The sequence below is a fragment of the Eretmochelys imbricata genome, chromosome 28 (genome assembly GCF_965152235.1).
Source record: "Eretmochelys imbricata isolate rEreImb1 chromosome 28, rEreImb1.hap1, whole genome shotgun sequence".
In the NCBI taxonomy this organism is placed as follows: domain Eukaryota; kingdom Metazoa; phylum Chordata; order Testudines; family Cheloniidae; genus Eretmochelys; species Eretmochelys imbricata.
This window is the reverse complement of record NC_135599.1, coordinates 5475739-5492270: the sequence shown is the minus strand read 5'-3', so window position 1 is coordinate 5492270 and position 16532 is coordinate 5475739. Positions and strand designations below refer to the sequence as shown.

Below are 16532 nucleotides of genomic sequence, written 5' to 3'. Positions count from 1 at the left end.
CCCAAGTCCCATTGACAGCTGAGCTCTTCCTGCCCATTGAGCCCAGCAGAGACAGTGGGGGGGGGGGGTGAGTTTGTACCCAAATAACTGACAGAGCCAAGCAAAGAGCAAAGAAATGTTTCCTTCAGTCACTAGGTCTGTTTCTGTGGCTCACTCTCTCTCCTCTTCTCTGATAACGAGCAACGCTAAGAGAGGAAGAGGTTCAAACATGTGCTAGGTGGTGGCTAGGGTGGGATGACAAATTGAAAACCATCACAGAGCCCTCTACTGTGACACTGAGATGATCCCATTCTGACCTTTTACTGACACTTCTTTAATAACTAAAAAAAAAGAACAGGAGGACTTGTGGCACCTTAGAGGCTAACCGATTTATTTGAGCATAAGCTTTCGCGACCTACAGAATGCATCCGATGAAGTGAGCTGTAGCTCACGAAAGCTTATGCTCAAAGAAATTGGTTAGTCTCTAAGGTGCCACAAGTCCTCCTTTCCTTTTTTGCAGATACAGACTAACACGGCTGCTACTCTGAAACCTGTCGTCATTAATAACGGTTCCCCTGACGTACGTTGCTAAGATTATTTCAATAGCTCCTACACCGATACCTCCTGCCCCTTCTGGCTGGTTCATTGCGCTGTTTGGAACCTGCACCTAAAATTACACCCTCCCTAGGAGCAAGATTGAAAACTGCCCAAGGAAACCCCATTGGGTTTCAAGTGCCGCACAAGCAGGGAGGCAAAGGGACAGTACAGGGTCGCAGAGCTTCTCCTTTGTGCCAGGGAGAAGGATCTAGTGGGCTAGATTAGGGGGGCTAATAGTCATGACTCCTGGGTTCTATTCCTGGCTGTGGGAGGAAAGGGGTGTCGAGTGGATTAGAGTGTGTGGGGGGGGGGCTAGGAGTCAAAGAAAAAACACCTCCCTTGTGTTCAGCTTCAATGCACATTGAACAAGAACATGGCTTCTCATGTCTTAGGTTCTGATGCCATCGTGTGGCCGTTTCATTTCACTTCTTCTTGTGAAAAGGTTTGGGTGCCGTGCACAGACACGTTATTTCCTGGGGAGAGACGGAGAAGTGGAAGCTGCATGGATTTCATCCTCCGAAAAATAGATTAAAATAATCCCCAGACAGCTCAGGCCCACCCGTCCCCCATTGCTGCTGCCAGTGAAGCTCAGTTCTGGGCCTGGTGTGCAGTAAATGTGGGGGAGACGCTGCCTGCCTGGACTTTTCGGGAGAAAAAGTCAGACACGACGCCATGCCTGGTGCAAGAGATGCAGATGTGTTGCTTGATTGTTTTTCTCATTTTAAATGTACTTGATCATTTCGATGGCAAAAAATCTTTGAAAAAGACCATGAAAAAAAAAAGAAACCATGAAAATACCCAAGGGAGAGAGGGGGTTTCTGAGAGCCGGGGCAGAGATGGAGATTTTCATGAAACGGGGACAGGGCAAAGCAGGGAGCAAAGTGGGAGGTTTTTTGTGCAGTTCCATTTTAACCAGCCTCACATCCTGGAGTCCCTAATGTTCCAGCTTACCCGCAACGTGTGACCTCGAGACTCCTCCCCACTGCAAAAACTGCAGATCCCCCAGCACTCCTTAACCTAGATGGATCCTCTGGCAACCAGATGTCTCTGCAGAACCGCCGTGGTTACTCTCCTGAGTGTCTGTTCAAGGATAGCTACTGACTTCTCCTGAGAATGCAGTTGAGGAATGCCTCTCCCATCTCTAGATGCTTTCCTGTGGGCTCTGAGAAGCAGGATGGGGCGTGTATGATAAAGTCCACGCAACATTCCCCTTTCATCCCAGCCCTGGGATGTCACCAGTTGCCACCTATCCCCTGGCAGCAGTGAGGGATGTTTCCCACTGTCCAGGAGACACCAGCCTTGGACCAAAGGCAGCTTGAGGCTTCTCCTCTCTCCCTTCTTGAATCAAGTTCATGTTTTTTCCAAGCGTTAAAGCAGCCCAAACCCCCAGGGTCTGGATTAATGTCACAAGTTTGCTATCTCTCCCTGGAAGACAACTTCTTAATGAGAGGAGTTAAATGAGATGAGTGGAGTTAAATCAGTTCTCAGCCTGAGTCCTTTGCTCTTAATCCTGAGGATATTGTCCCACCGTGGGGCCATTTCCTGCCTCTCTTTCACACAGAAGGACAATTTTCTTTGCGCAGACGCAGGAACATCAAGATCTTTCTCTGTCCCTTGTGGAAAGCAGAGTGTCAAATTCCAAGGAACCTTCCTCTTCTGCGATGGAAACAATGGAGAAGCAGGGGGCCCTGGGCACCTCTAGCCCTGGCTGGGAGATGTTCCCTCCCCGCTTTCTTTATGCTGCTGTTGTTATTTCATGGAGTGTCTGGGATGGGGGAAAAGCTGAGTTCACTCCAGGTGGAGGGAAAAAAGGACCCTGAGAATCTCAGGGCCTCAGGGAAAACCCAACCCCTGCTACCGGGATCACGGAGGTGCTGGGGATTTGAGCAGGAAAGGGACTGTGTGAATTGTCCAGGTGGGAAATGAATAACCATTGACAACTAGATCCACCTCATTAACCACCGACATAGGCTAATCGTGCTGCAGATAGAAGGGAAACTGGGAGCGATTCTTTGCTGTCAGCCATGGAAACAGTGACCCGAGTGCACTGCAGTGAATGTGCTGGGGAAAGCTGGACTTTACAGGCAGGTGGAAATAGCAGATCCGAGAAAAGCCTGGAGCCCCCCGCACACCAGTTCTTCCACCGGGGTGAGGTGTTGAGTGACTCACAGCGCCCCCCAGCGCCGTTACCTTTCAGCAGGGGCTGGCAGCTCCAGCCAGTCAATGCAGGGGAGGGGGCCGAGTGTATCTCTGCACCCTGAGTCCAGGGCAGGCCCTCTCTCTCCCCCACATAGAGAAACTGGCCCTGCTGCAAAGTGACCCCTGAGAACCAGCAACCTCCAGAACAGAGGGTTTGGCCCTCAAAGCAGGGAATGTGTCCCCCATGCTGCCGTTAGGCCCCTGGAGGCTCTGGAAACAGGAGGGCTGTGAGCGTAACCCATGCCAAACAGCCCCCTTCTGGGGATGTAACTCAGTGGTAGAGCACATGCTTTGCATGTATGAGGCCCTGGGTTCGATCCCCAGCATCTCCAAGTCTCTTTTCACCCTGCTGCTTTGCTCAGGCCCAGAGGGGATGTCGCCCAGCAGTCTCCCTGCAGGAGTTTCAGTCCTGCTCATTGCAGGGCAGGTGCCCATTGCACGGAAGGTCTGTGGGGGTTTCTGCTCCTAAGTCACCTTGGTACATTTAAGATTCCCACCCAAGGGGTGGCTTGGGACAGTAGCGGATGAGAAGGGGGAATCCTCCAGCCCTGGAGGGAAAGGTCCCGTCTGCCCAGACTGAGGGGCAAGGAGACGGAGGGGCAGTCAGTGCTCAGAGAGGAGAGAGCTCAGTGATTTACACCCATCAGGGGACACTGTCTTTTTGAGGCGGGTGCAGCTGGCTTGGGATGGTGCTGACGATGGATAGAAAACAGGCTGGAGTCAAAGACAGATCAGACCACAGAAGGGGAAGGGGAAGGGCATCTCCATAGAAGGTCCTGGGTGCTCAGATACCCCAGTTCTAGGTACCCTGGCCTGTCCCAGAGAGAAAAGACAAAGAGGGGCCCAGCCCCCCGACAGTCATCCTATGGAGAAGAATCTGGTTGGGAGTGGGGTGAAGGTTCCCGCTGGACAAAGGGGAGCTGAAGTCCCCCAGCGTCCTGGAATTTAAGCAATGCAAGCTTCAAACCCTGCACGGGTGGGGCCTGAAGGGCACCCGCAGAAGGTTGGGCTGGACAGCGGCGGCAGGTTTCTACAATTTTTGGTGGTTTCCAGAATGGGACCAAGTCCTGCCTCCCCGTCCACCTCCTCCCACATCTGCCTAAGGCTCTGGGAGGGAGTTTGGGTATGGGAGGGAGAGGGAAAGGGGTTGGGCTCTGGGAGGGAGTTTGGGTGTGGGCTGTGGGTCGCAGCAGGGGGTTGGGGTGCAGGAGGGAATGCAGGGTGCGGGGTCTCGGCTGGGGCAGGGGGTTGGGGTGCAGGAGCAGGTGTGGGGGCAGGCTCTGGGAAGGAATTGGGTCTGTGGTGTGGGCTCTGGGCTGGGGCAGGGGGTTAGGGTGTGGGAGGGGGTGAGGGGTACAGGCTCTGGGAGGCAGTTTGGGTGCAGGTGTGGGGTCTTGGCTGGGGCAGGGCGTTGGGTGCAGGAACGGGTCGGGTGGCCAGGTTCTGGGAGGGAGTTCAGGTGCAGGCTCTGGGCTGGGGGAGGGGGTTTGGGTGCAGGAGAGGGTGCAGGTCGGGCTCTGGGAGGAAGTTTGGGTGTGGGGTTCGGGCTCTGGACTGGGGAAGAGGGTTGGGGTGCGAGAGCAGGTGTGCGGGGAGGCCTGTGGGAGGAAGTTTGGGTGTGGGCTCTGGGCTGGGGCATGGGGGTGGGGTGCAGGAGGGAGTGCAGGGGATGTACTCTGGGAGGGAGTTTGGGTGCAGGGGGTTGGGGTCTGGGCTGGGGCTTGGGGTGCGGGAGAGAGTGAGGGTGCAGCTCTTACCTCAGGCATCTCCCAAAAGCGACCCATAACCCCCCTCTGGCAGCAGCTCCTAGGTGGGGGGTCTCTGCCCATCGCTGCCCACGGACACCACCCCAACAGCTCCCATTGCCACAGATGGCAGAGTCGGCCCTCGGGGCGGGGGCAGCGTGTGGAGATCCCCCCACCCCCGGGGCTGCAGGGACGTGCCAGCCGCTTCCGAGACTGGCAGGCCACACGGAGTGTAAGCAGTGTCAGGGTGAGCCTCACCCTGACATCTGGTGGTGAGGTCTGGCAAGTTGTGGAAAAGAACTTCAGGGGCCGATCTCATTTGCATAGGCACACCCACCCCGCCTAGAACGAGGCCATAGCTGCCCAAATGGTCACTTTGGCTGCTGTGGGATCCCCAGTGTCTCTGTTATTGGGGCAGGAAGAATAAATTGTTATTACCCTGATTATGGGAACTGTGCTGGGAACTGTCCTTGGCCTTTTGTTATGATGGAGGGACTCACCATCAACTAAGTAGTACTCGCTAGGCAAAGGTCATGGGTTCCAAAACTCTGTGAATTGAGAGAGGTTGGGGTCAAGTATTAATACTTGGTGGCATGGGCTCCTTGGTGATGGTCTTATATGCTAATTGCCCTTCCTTTTCTCTTCACTGTGGAACCTCAGAGCTAATTTTGATTTCGTTAGGAGTCTAGTTACGGGTTGCTGAGCTCGCTTCGGGCTAATGGTGTACCATCACTGAGGCTCCTATACTGCAAGCTGACTTTACCAAAGAGCTGAACTGACTAAGAGCCAAAATCACTGAGCGTTGTGTTAAGTAGTGGGGGAGCCTGAAGATCTATTGTGGAGAAGTTTGCGGGACGGCTGGAGTGCCTTGTGGACAGGCTGGTGGAGCAGTTCATGGGACGGTGGGAGCTGCTGGTTGGACGTGGAGCGGAGCTGAGCGAAGCAGTTCATGGGGCGGTTGGTGGAGCGGAGGCCTATGGAGCTGTGGGGCGGTCAGCTTCAGATCATGTAAAGTGCCTTTTACCCCCGCCCCCATCTCCACCCAGGTTGGGAGGTAAAGCTCTGCAGATAAACTTTTGAACTTTGGGGCTGCCCTGACCAGGGACAGAGACTTTTGGGTCATTGGACTTTTGGGACTTTGGGTGATTTGGGGTTGCTGGACTCAAGAACCAAAGGGAAAGGGCATGCCCCAATTTGCTTTGGGTGGGTTTTTTTTTTTGCTCGTGGGTTGTGTTATGAATCCTGTTGGTGCTGTTTCCCCAACATAATGCCACATTGTTTCTCTCTGTTATTAAAAGGCTTTTTGCTACACTCAGACTAGGTGCTTGCAAGAGGGGAAGTATTGCCTCTGGGAGGCGCCCAGCGGGGGTGGTACATATTTGTCCCAGGTCACTGGGTGGGGGCTCGAGCCGGTTTGCATTGTGTTATTGGAATGGATCCCCTAGATATTGAACCCAGCCCTCGTTGCTGCCAACTCTGACGGGCAGAAGGGTTACACGGAGCGAGGGTGGGCAGGAAGCCGCCTTAGCCCCCTTGTGCTGCCGGTGATGGCGGTGGGGGTTCCCGGGCCCTTTTAAATTGCCTGGGGGCAGCAGGCGGGGCTGGGGGAGACACCGGGCCCCGGACTTTGGTGGAGCCAGGCCCCTGTGGTCTTACGTTGCTGGAGCATGGGCACCAGGGGCCCAGATGAGGCGCCTCCCCTGCGGCTGGAGGAGCATGGGTGCTAATCCACCTTTCGGCGGGTTTGTTTTTGGAAGGTTAAATAAAGGCAGTCTCTGCTCTGGGCTCGCCCAGTTTCAGGGCCTGACGCTGCTTTGCACAACGATGAATCTCGGAACAGGCCATCAATGAAATGACGGCAGAACCTGAGGAAGGAAAAGCCTCCGGGTTCGTCTGTGGGCCTTGACGCTGAACGGGAGCCGTAATTTGACTCGCTTTGTGGCTGCGGCCGGTAAAATGTCAGGACAAAGTCATCCCAGTGATTGTGACACTGGGTTTGAGGCGGCTTTGGTCTTATAAAAATGTAACTAGCATGGAACACTTGTGTTTTTAAAGGTGGCTTCCCCAAGCAATCCCAAGTTGTTCTTCCCAGAGCTGGGTGATGGTGGGCAGCAGGGGATCTCCCCAGTCTGTGGGGGAATCTCTCTGGGCCCCACTGTTAGTTCTCCAGCCTTTCTCCCCCTAACCACGCACACCTCTCCCCCACCCATTGTCAATGCTTTACAGTGACCTCTCCCTCCCCTTATGGGATACAGCCTCTCGGTGACCGAGACTGACTGGGGCTCCCCTCTTCATGGCTCCAGTGGGGAAGGAAAGAGTCTGACAGGGGAGAGGAAGGAGACAGGCCGAAGGAGTCAAATGGGGCTAGACGAGAATAGAGAATAGAGGAGATTTTCTTCCTATTAAAATGGACTGGAGTCTCATTGCTGGAAAGCCACATCTTGAGTGAGGTTTGGACCGGCAGCCTTTCAATTGCCAGGCAGAGGTGCGAACCACAGAGACCGATCACGGCCGACTTCCCAACGCTGTCCAAGGAGCCCCTGCAGGGGTGCAAGTGGTTAGTGCAAAGGGCAATATTGCTGGGGTTGTGAGTTCAAGCCTTCCCTGCAGCCCTGGTTTCTATTACCCCATGGAGCTTCCCCAGCTTGCTTGTCCTAATTCACATGGAAGGTGCCATGAGAGGAAGGTCTGAAATGTGGACGTTGGTGCAAAGCTTGGGACCCCCCCACAATGCTGCCATTAGCTGTGGGTGGGTTGCTCAGGGGCAGGGAGAATTGATTTCTTTGCTGCTGAGAAAGCTGCCAGGACAGGTCTGTGGGCACCAGAGCTCCCCGCTTCTTCCAGCACATGCCAGGCTCTGTCACTCCTGGAGGAGGGTCATAGAATCATAGAAGATCAGGGTTGGAAGGGCCCTCAGGAGGTATCTAGACCAACCCCCTGCCCAGAGCAGGACCAACCCCAACTAAATCATCCCAGCCAGGGCTTTGTCATGCCTGACCTTAGAAACTTCTAAGAAAGGGGATTCCACCACTTCCCTAGGTAATGCATTCCAGTGTTTCACCACCTTCCTAGTGAAAAAGTTTTTCCAAATATCCAACCTAAATCTCCCCCACTGCAACTTGAGACCATTCCTCCTTGTCCTGTCATCTGCTATCACTGAGAATAGTCTAGATCCATCCTCTTTGGATCCACCTTTCAAGACTTGCCCTCAACAACCTGGCAGCCCCCAGCTTTCTCATTGCTCTGTGGTTGTTTGCTCTGTGAAAGGGGCCTCTAGGAATTGGTATTTCCAGAGGCATTAAAGAATCATAAAGGAGAAGGAAAAGTTAATGCCTTAGAAAAGTCTGTGTGTCTGTGTTAGATGGATGGGAGGGTGTCTAGAAACCACTCTGCTCTCGTCTTTTTTCTCGGATTTCCAGTGGTAATCAAGGTCAGCCATTGCCAGCAGTTGACAAGAACATGTGAGAACAGTGCGGGTGGGAAATAAACATGGGGAAATAGTTTTACTTTGTGTAATGACCCATCCATTCCCAGTCTTTATTCAAGCCTAAGTTAACTGTATCCAGTTTGCAAATTAATACCAATGATCACTACAAAAGGTTCCCCCCACCCCACCCGGCTCTCCTCCTGGTAATAGCTCACCTTACCTTAGCGAGCAGATGGAGGGACGTGATCGTTCCCCTCTATTCGACATTGGTGAGGCCTTATCTGGAGTACTGTGTCCAGTTTTGGGCCCCACACTACAGGAAGGATGTGGAGAAATTGGAGAGAGTCCAGCGAAGGGCAACAAAAATGATTAGGGGTCTAGAACACATGACTTAGGAGGAGAGGCTGAGGGAGCTGGGATTGTTCAGCCTGCAGAAGAGAAGAATGAGGGGGGAGGATTTGATAGCTGCTTTCAACTACCTGAAAGGGGGTTCCAAAGAGGATGGCTCTAGACTGTTCTCAATGGTGGCAGATGACAGAACGAGGAGTAATGGTCTCAAGCTGCAGTGGGGGAGGTTTAGATTGGATATTAGGAAAAACTTTTTCACTAAGAGGGTGGTGAAACACTGGAATGCGTTATCTAGGGAGGTGGTAGAATCTCCTTCCTTAGAGGTTTTTAAGGTCAGGCTTGACAAAGCCCTGGCTGGGATGATTTAACTGGGAATTGGTCCTGCTTCGAGCAGGGGGTTGGACTAGATGACCTTCAGGGGTCCCTTCCAACCCTGATATTCTATGATTCTATACCTGATCACTCTCGTTACAGTGTGTAGGGTACCCCCATTGTTTCATGTTCTCTGTGTATAGGAGTCTCCCCACTGTATTTTCCACTGCATGCATCTGATGAAGTGAGCTGTAGCTCACGAAAGCTTATGCTCCAATAAATTTGTTCGTGTCTCAGGTGCCACAAGTCCTCCTGTTCTTACTCATGGTGTTGTATCCCCATAGTGTGGCCTTTTGGTGTCAGTCCTTTTAAATAAACAATGAGTTTTTTTCATAGAAACCATATTTTCCTCATACAGACACAGGAGTAGATTAATCTACAAAGGGAAGGTGATTCCAAGGCAGTTCCGGAGGGAGAAGGGAACGTTTTCAGCATCACTAAATTATTGTGTTGTACCTCACAATTTAATTTGTATAAATGGATCCAAAATCCCTCAGATTTCCACCCTTTCTCTTTCATTTCTGAACACTGATCTCAAATCTCAGGTTTCCCTCTTACGATGTCATTATCAAATGTCAATTAAAAATCCTCTCGAGTTTGGGGCTGTTCCCCATGTCTCTAAATCCTAGCAACTTGTCCTTCCTTGGGGGGAACCTGTCGCCCTGAGTCCTTCTCCATCCTGGTTGGGAAATTAACTCCCCTGCAACAATGAACATCTTTCCCTCTCCTTTGAGAATCATTTGTTCCCTCCTTTCTCTCTGTTAAAAATGTTTGCTGATAAAAGAGACTAGCCATATATTCAATACCCATCAAAGCCAGGGGCCTCCCCCTGTTTGGGGGATGGGTGGTTCCCAGTTGGTAACAGGAGAGTTGGCTGGACCCTTTTCTTTTCTCCAGCTGGCATGGGATGAGGAGGTCCCTCTGAGTGCAGCATGGTCCAGAAATATCCCAAACCCCATGACAAAGGGTCTCCATGAAGGGGGGCTTCCCGCAGTGCAAAGCTGTAGCCAACTCTGGGGTGGATCCACGGTGGCCATTATTTGCTCGTGACAGAGTATGGAAATGTCTTAGTTATTTTGGCCCTCCAGGGCTTCCCTTCTCCTGTTAAAGAGGCGTCCCCCCGTGCTCCCTCTGCCTGTGTGACTGTCCAGCAGGGGGTGGTGATAACTTTCTGTCCAGTTGTCACCCACTGTGAGGGAACACTGTTGCTGGGGGGGTGCATGTCTGTGTGGGGAGATTGCAGCGGGAGCTGAAGGGACATTGTGGTAGGGGGAGACCTCTGGGTGGCTGGGCAGGGGGATCCCTAGTCAGGTTGGTGGTTTCTGGAGGGTTTGGGGTTTCGGGGGGTAGTTCTGATGTGCCCAGCCCTAAGGCTATGGGTCCTGGAGGTGGTTATCGCCGGGGGCCTGTTGGCTGCAGACCAGTGGGGGTGGGGGTCTCTTGGCAGGTGGGGCAGGGGATTAGACGCTGCCTGGTGCTGTGCCAGGGGCTCTGTCTGGGATTGCCCAGCTGGCTCCTGGGACCATTGCCATGCCCAGTGCACAGCGCTGTGGTGGGGCGGTCCCTGGCGCAGAGTGAGGGGTCCTCCTGTAAAGCGTCAGCGGGTCCTGCTGGCCGGAGGAGGGGGTCCCAGGCAAATGGCCTGGCAGATCCTGGTGGAGGGCAGGTGGGGGTCTGTAGCCAGACAGCCAGCCCCCCCCACGCCCTCAGACCAGCATTGCTGGAAACACAGGAGGAAGCCGGAACAGGGCACTTAACATATATTCCAGCACAGCCTTTGAAGCTGTGAAAAGCACAGGTGTGCTGATACAATGTGCCTCTGGGAACAGATACAAGGATTAAGCTCACAGCAGGCAGATGCCCTGTGACAGACATGGCTCTTAGCCCCTACTAAATAGCGTGATGCACACACCCCAACATCCTAGGTGGGAAAATATTTACCCTGATAAAAGAAATGTCCAGTAGTCGATACTTATTGTTTCTCTCACTTGCGAGTTTAAACTACTCTTGCGAAAGCTGGCGTGACCCAGACAGACCAGCCTCAATTTGGCATAAGAAAGGAGAAAGAGAATAAAGGAGTACAGAGGTATAAGTAGGGGACCTACAGCACCATGATTTTGGAGTGCTTTTCACTATCTATCTGCTGGTCAGATAAGTGACAGCCTCCCAAGGCTACTGCAGCTAAGAGGGTCCCTAACCCTTGTCCCTTATTCGTCTTTCCGTGGAATTGAGTGACCGATCCTGGCTTGGCACCGCTGGAATCGAGAGATGCAAGGAGGGTAAGAAGCACCCACACCTGATCTCCTATCTTTAGTGTACACATATTTTGAAATAGAGCTCTAAACTTTGTTTTCTTTCTTTGGGATTGTGGCTTTAGTTTTGTAACTTGTTTGTGTGTGTAACATCTCTACATTTAAATAAGTCGGCACTAGCAATTTTGTAACCACATGATTAGAATCTAGCTTAATAAATTTTGGTAACCATTTGTGCATAAGCCTGACTTGTTTTCTCTGGTTTACTGGAAAGCAGCCAACACAATGAAAGAACCTCAGCCGTTTTGGCTCTAAAGCCTGGCCATGAGGTGAGAGTACTAAGAGCCTAGCGTTGAGTTGTGCCGCCTCCACGAGGCAAACTCTTGGGGCACCTGTCAGTCAATCCTGGCTGCCCGCTGCGAAGGAGCTCTGAGCTCTAGCAGTTAAAGTCACGGGTGTGGAGAGGCTCTTAGTGCTGCCATTGGGGCACCTGTCAGTCAGTATTGACTGCCCGCTGCGAAGGAGCTCTGAGCTCTAGCAGTTAAAGTCACGGGTGGTTAGGACCTTGGGGCATCCGTCAGCCTAGCCCGGGCTGCCCGCCGCGAAGGGACAGTGCGTCCTAGCGGTTAAAGTCACGGATGGTATAAACGGGCATAGCTGGCACCTCACCAAACATCCTTGGCCGTCGGCTAACAGTAGTGTGGCGAGCAAACGCGCAGGTGGGTGAGATAATATCTTTCACTGGGCCAGCTTCTGCTGGGGACAAAGACAAGCCTTTCTGGGACCTGCATGGCTACAGCTACGTAGCAAATGCTCATGAGCCATGAATTAGTTCTTCTTTCACACTGGAATGCATCACTTTTGGTGTGACACCAAGAAATTATTTATTAGCCCGTATAACCGTTTCTTCTCCACATGTTGAGATTATCTTTTGGCTGTAATGCCATCCTGTATTAAAATTCCAAATGGCCAATTAGCAAGCACCAAAATAAAGAAAAGCCAATTATTATTCTGGCTCACCCCAAGCCCTGCCCAGGATCTCTGCATTGGTTTAGGAAATATTTTCACATAGATATTTGCAAATTGGGAAGTTTTAAATTGTGTCAGCTTCCGTCTAGAAAGAGAGAGTGGTAAGCTAAATTGCTCCAACACAGATTTCACCATCTATGTGAGAGAAAGAATTAGAAAGAAGTAAGGAAAGTGAATCCAAGGTAAATGATTCTGACCTTTCCTTTGAAATGCTCGGTGCAATAAATCAGTGAATATTCCCATAAGTAAACTCCTGTAAGTGACAGAAAAGAGGGCATGGGAAAAGGCTGTCAAATGTTGTGTTAAACTTTAATTCATGAGCAAAATTGTTTGGCCATTAAATTACAACTCTAAAATATTGTAAAAGGAAAGAAAAATGAACAAAAAGTGTGGGAAATATGGGTGTATTTCAGCAAAGGGCTTGGAATGGAGGAAGACCAAAAGTGATCAGTCGGGGGAAAAGGCACTGTTTCTGCCTAGTTTTAAACCAGGGATATTTTGTGTGTCAAGCAAACATGATAACCACCACGCTACACTACAATCTATGACAGAAACCAATTGTGCCCAGATTTGGATTTCCCCTTCTAAGGCTTTCTCAGCTGCCAGTGTATATCCGCTCCCGCAGTTTCCTTTGAAGAACAGGACAACAAAGAACTTACTTTCCAAACTCAGACAGGCATCAGAAAAGCTGCAATGTCTCATCCAATTTGCCCTTCTCACAATGAGGCCAAAACGCAGGCAAATCTCCTAAGCAAGAAACCTAACATCCACTCCACTTCTCCATGGACATTTCCCTGCCAGCTCCTCGGGAGCAACCAACAAGACAAGAAACCAAAATGCAGTAAAATCAAGGGCACGTTTCCCACCACAGGTTTCACTGACTGCGAAGGGTCATGTAGAAATGTTTTGCCTTTTCATACCTGAAGACTTGGTTATTCTCTCCTTCCCTGAACTGGAATGGAAAGCGAGGAGATAGGTGTGAGAACAAGCACTCCTAAGAAAAGGAAACAAGGCACCCAGCATATAACCCATCAGCAGGAGATTAAAACCTGGGCTACACTACACAGTTAGGCCTGCCGACAGCATTTTACGTTGTCCTAATTACCTCACGGGGCACACTACAACCTTGTCCCATCTATGTAAGTGCCCTGCTACACCCACATAGTAACTCCAGCTCCTCAAGAGGCACGGGGATTACGTTGGGGTCGTTAGGACAACACAGCGTCTGTGTAGACACTGCCTGACTCACAGGGGCTGCTGGCTGTCTTGCCAATGTCATGGCTTCCGGCTGGCTCCCTTCATGGCTGCCCTCCGCTCCCTGATCCCAGCGGGGCTGCACCTGCCTGGCTCCTCGCGGGGCTGCTGCACGAAAGCTCCCGGCTCCCAGCGCAGGGAGCCGAGAAGCCTGGGCCCTTGGCTCCCGCCCCCACTCCTGGCTGGGAGCAGGCAGGCAAGAAGCCCAGGTGGCCGCTCCCACTCCAGGGAGGAGGTGGGGAGTCAAGAGCCCAGGGGGCAGCTGGGCTCCCAGTGGGCAGCTGCGCGGAGTGAAGAGCCCAGTTTCTCAGCCCCCCCCAACACTGCCCCTCTTCATTCGGTGGAAGCACTCCTGGTGAAGACGCACACCGCCGACAGTAGGAGGGGAGTGGGGAGAAACTCAAATTAAGCTTCCGCTTCCTCCATCAGGATCATGAGAGCAACGGAAAGAAAACTCAAGAGGAACAAGCCTCTTCTCCTTTCATGCACCCCATCACAACCCTCCCTGCTTTGTTTTCTGCCTGAATTTCCTTTTGAAACTGCAATGGCTGCTCCATAAAACAATCATGTCTCTGAATTCACAGCAACATCCTGAGGATGATAAAAGTATGAAGGAATTCACGGTCCTTTCTGACATAATAATAAATAATAATAATAATAATTAATACATTATTATTTGAATTGCAAGATTAATCTTTCCCTTTTGCAGATTCAGCTCCACATTGATACTTGTTGCTCTTTGCAATGTATCTGTCTATCTAGGCAACAGTATTTGCTGTTGTTTCAGGTGGAGCACTCAGCGTGATACGTTTTTCTGACAATCTGTGTCTCGAAAATTTTAGCCAATATGCCTGGAAGTTCCAAAAACCATCAAATTATGAAGGAATTCCTGGTCCTTTATTATATTACCAGAATATAATAATAATAATCCGTTCAAATCAAAGTCCCCAAACAGACTAGTATTGGTTTCTCAGCAGAAAACTTTCCATTTGGGGGATTTTGTTTTCCCACTCAGACCTTGCCAAGGGAAGCAGAGAGAAAATCTTTGACTTGCCTCCTTCAGAACAGCTTGGCCTAGACAGTCTAGCTGTGGGTCACTGTCGTGGTCTTGCTGAGGACAGGGGCATTTTAATAATTGGGGGAGGTCCCAGGGTGTTTGGGGGAAGATTATGAGGCTGTTACCTTTTGAGATAAAAGCTAAGAAATATAGAACGAGACAATTCTTTCATACATCTGGCCTTTAGACATATTCCATTTAAAGCAGGGGGTCTAACATGCTGTGAGAAAGTGGAAATGTTGGAAGCTCAAATAATTCAGTTTTTTCTAGGTCTTGTGCGTGTGTAAATGGCACAACATGTTAATTTATAAGCACATCGTTCTTAACTTCATTAAATATTATGTGGTGTATTAACTATATCAAGTGGCTTGTACAATACAATGAATTTTCCATGCGTTGCCCAAAACATATTTTTAATATTATTTAAATGCACCGAACTCCTTGAACATAAAGTTGTTTATTTCATTCCTGTGCAGTGTGTTGGTAGCTCAGTTAATTGAGTTTATTGTCACTCTGTGTGTGTGTGAGGTACAACACAATAATTTAGTGATGCTGAAAACGTTCCCTTCTCCCTCCAGAACTGCCTTGGAATCACCTTCCCTTTGTAGATTAATCTACTCCTTCGTCTGTATGAGGAAAATATGGTTTCTATGAAAAAAACTCATTGTTTATTTAAAAGGACTGACACCAAACGGCCACACGATGGGGATACAACACCATGAGTAAGAACAGGAGGACTTGTGGCACCTTAGAGACGAACAAATTTATTGGAGCATAAGCTTTCGTGAGCTACAGCTCACTTCATCAGATGCATGCAGTGGAAAATACAGTGGGGAGACTCCTATACACAGAGAACATGAAACAATGGGGGTTACCCGACACACTGTAACGAGAGTGATCAGGTACAGAATCATAGAATCGTAGAATATCAGGGTTGGAAGGGACCCCTGAAGGTCATCTAGTCCAACCCCCTGCTCGAAGCAGGACCAATTCCCAGTTAAATCATCCCAGCCAGGGCTTTGTCAAGCCTGACCTTAAAAACCTCTAAGGAAGGAGATTCTACCACCTCCCTAGGTAACGCATTCCAGTGTTTCACCACCCTCTTAGTGAAAAAGTTTTTCCTAATGTCCAATCTAAACCTCCCCCACTGCAACGTGAGACCATTACTCCTCTGTTCTGTCATCTGCAACCATTGAGAACAGTCTAGAGCCATCCTCTTTGGAACCCCCTTTCAGGTAGTTGAAAGCAGCTATCAAATCCCCCCTCATTCTTCTCTTCTGCAGGCTAAACAATCCCAGCTCCCTCAGCCTCTCCTCATAAGTCATGTGTTCTAGACCCCTAATCATTTTGGTTGCCCTTCGCTGGACTCTCTCCAATTTCTCCACATCCTTCTTGTAGTGTGGGGCCCAAAACTGGACACAGTACTCCAGATGAGGCCTCACCAATGTCGAATAGAGGGGAACGATCACGTCCCTCCATCTGCTCGCTAAGGTAAGGTGAGCTATTACCAGGAGGAGAGCCGGGTGGGGTGGGGGGAACCTTTTGTAGTGATCATTGGTATTAATTTGCAAACTGGATACAGTTAACTTAGGCTTGAATAAAGACTGGGAATGGATGGGTCATTACACAAAGTAAAACTATTTCCCCATTTTTATTTCCCACCCCCACTGTTCTCACATGTTCTTGTCAACTGCTGGCAATGGCTGACCTTGATGACCACTGGAAATCTGAGAAAAAAGACGAGAGCAGAGTGGTTTCTAGACACCCTCCCATCCATCTAACACAGACACACAGACTTTTCTAAGGCATTAACTTTTCCTTCTCCTTTATGATTCTTTAATGCCTCTGGAAATACCAATTCCTAGAGGCCCCTTTCACAGAGCAAACAACCACAGAGCAATGAGAAAGCTGGGGGCTGCCAGGTTGTTGAGGGCAAGTCTTGAAAGGGATGCCCAAACAATCCAGCTGGATCCCCGGCAACCAGATGTGGGGATTAGCTGCACAGCTGTGGCTGCTGCTCTGAGGGGAGCGGCATAAACTACCTGCCTGTGGATGCAGCCCACCAGCTGGTTCTCCTGGGGCAGATGGTGAGTGGTTGGGCAGGGATGCTGCACCGGCTGGGGTCTGAAATATGAACAGGGGTCTAAGGAACCTCAGCATCACAGTCATCAGGAGTCCAAGCTGCTTGGGGTGAGCTTGTGGGCAATGGCCCAACTGGATTGTTTGTGCATCCCTTTCGCCACGTCCCTTGTGATCCACCAGGGCTTGCAGCA

The 16532-nt window shown here is 50.7% G+C and overlaps 1 protein-coding gene and 1 non-coding gene across 2 annotated transcripts in view; both read left to right on the top strand.

Moving 5' to 3' along the window:
- LOC144258216 (uncharacterized) overlaps positions 1 to 16532 on the top strand; it is a 970182-nt gene that overhangs the window by 125778 nt on the left and 827872 nt on the right. The window lies entirely within an intron of this gene.
- On the top strand, positions 3036 to 3107 carry TRNAA-UGC (transfer RNA alanine (anticodon UGC)). Its single transcript has one exon. It is a non-coding gene; the product is annotated as a tRNA-Ala (tRNA).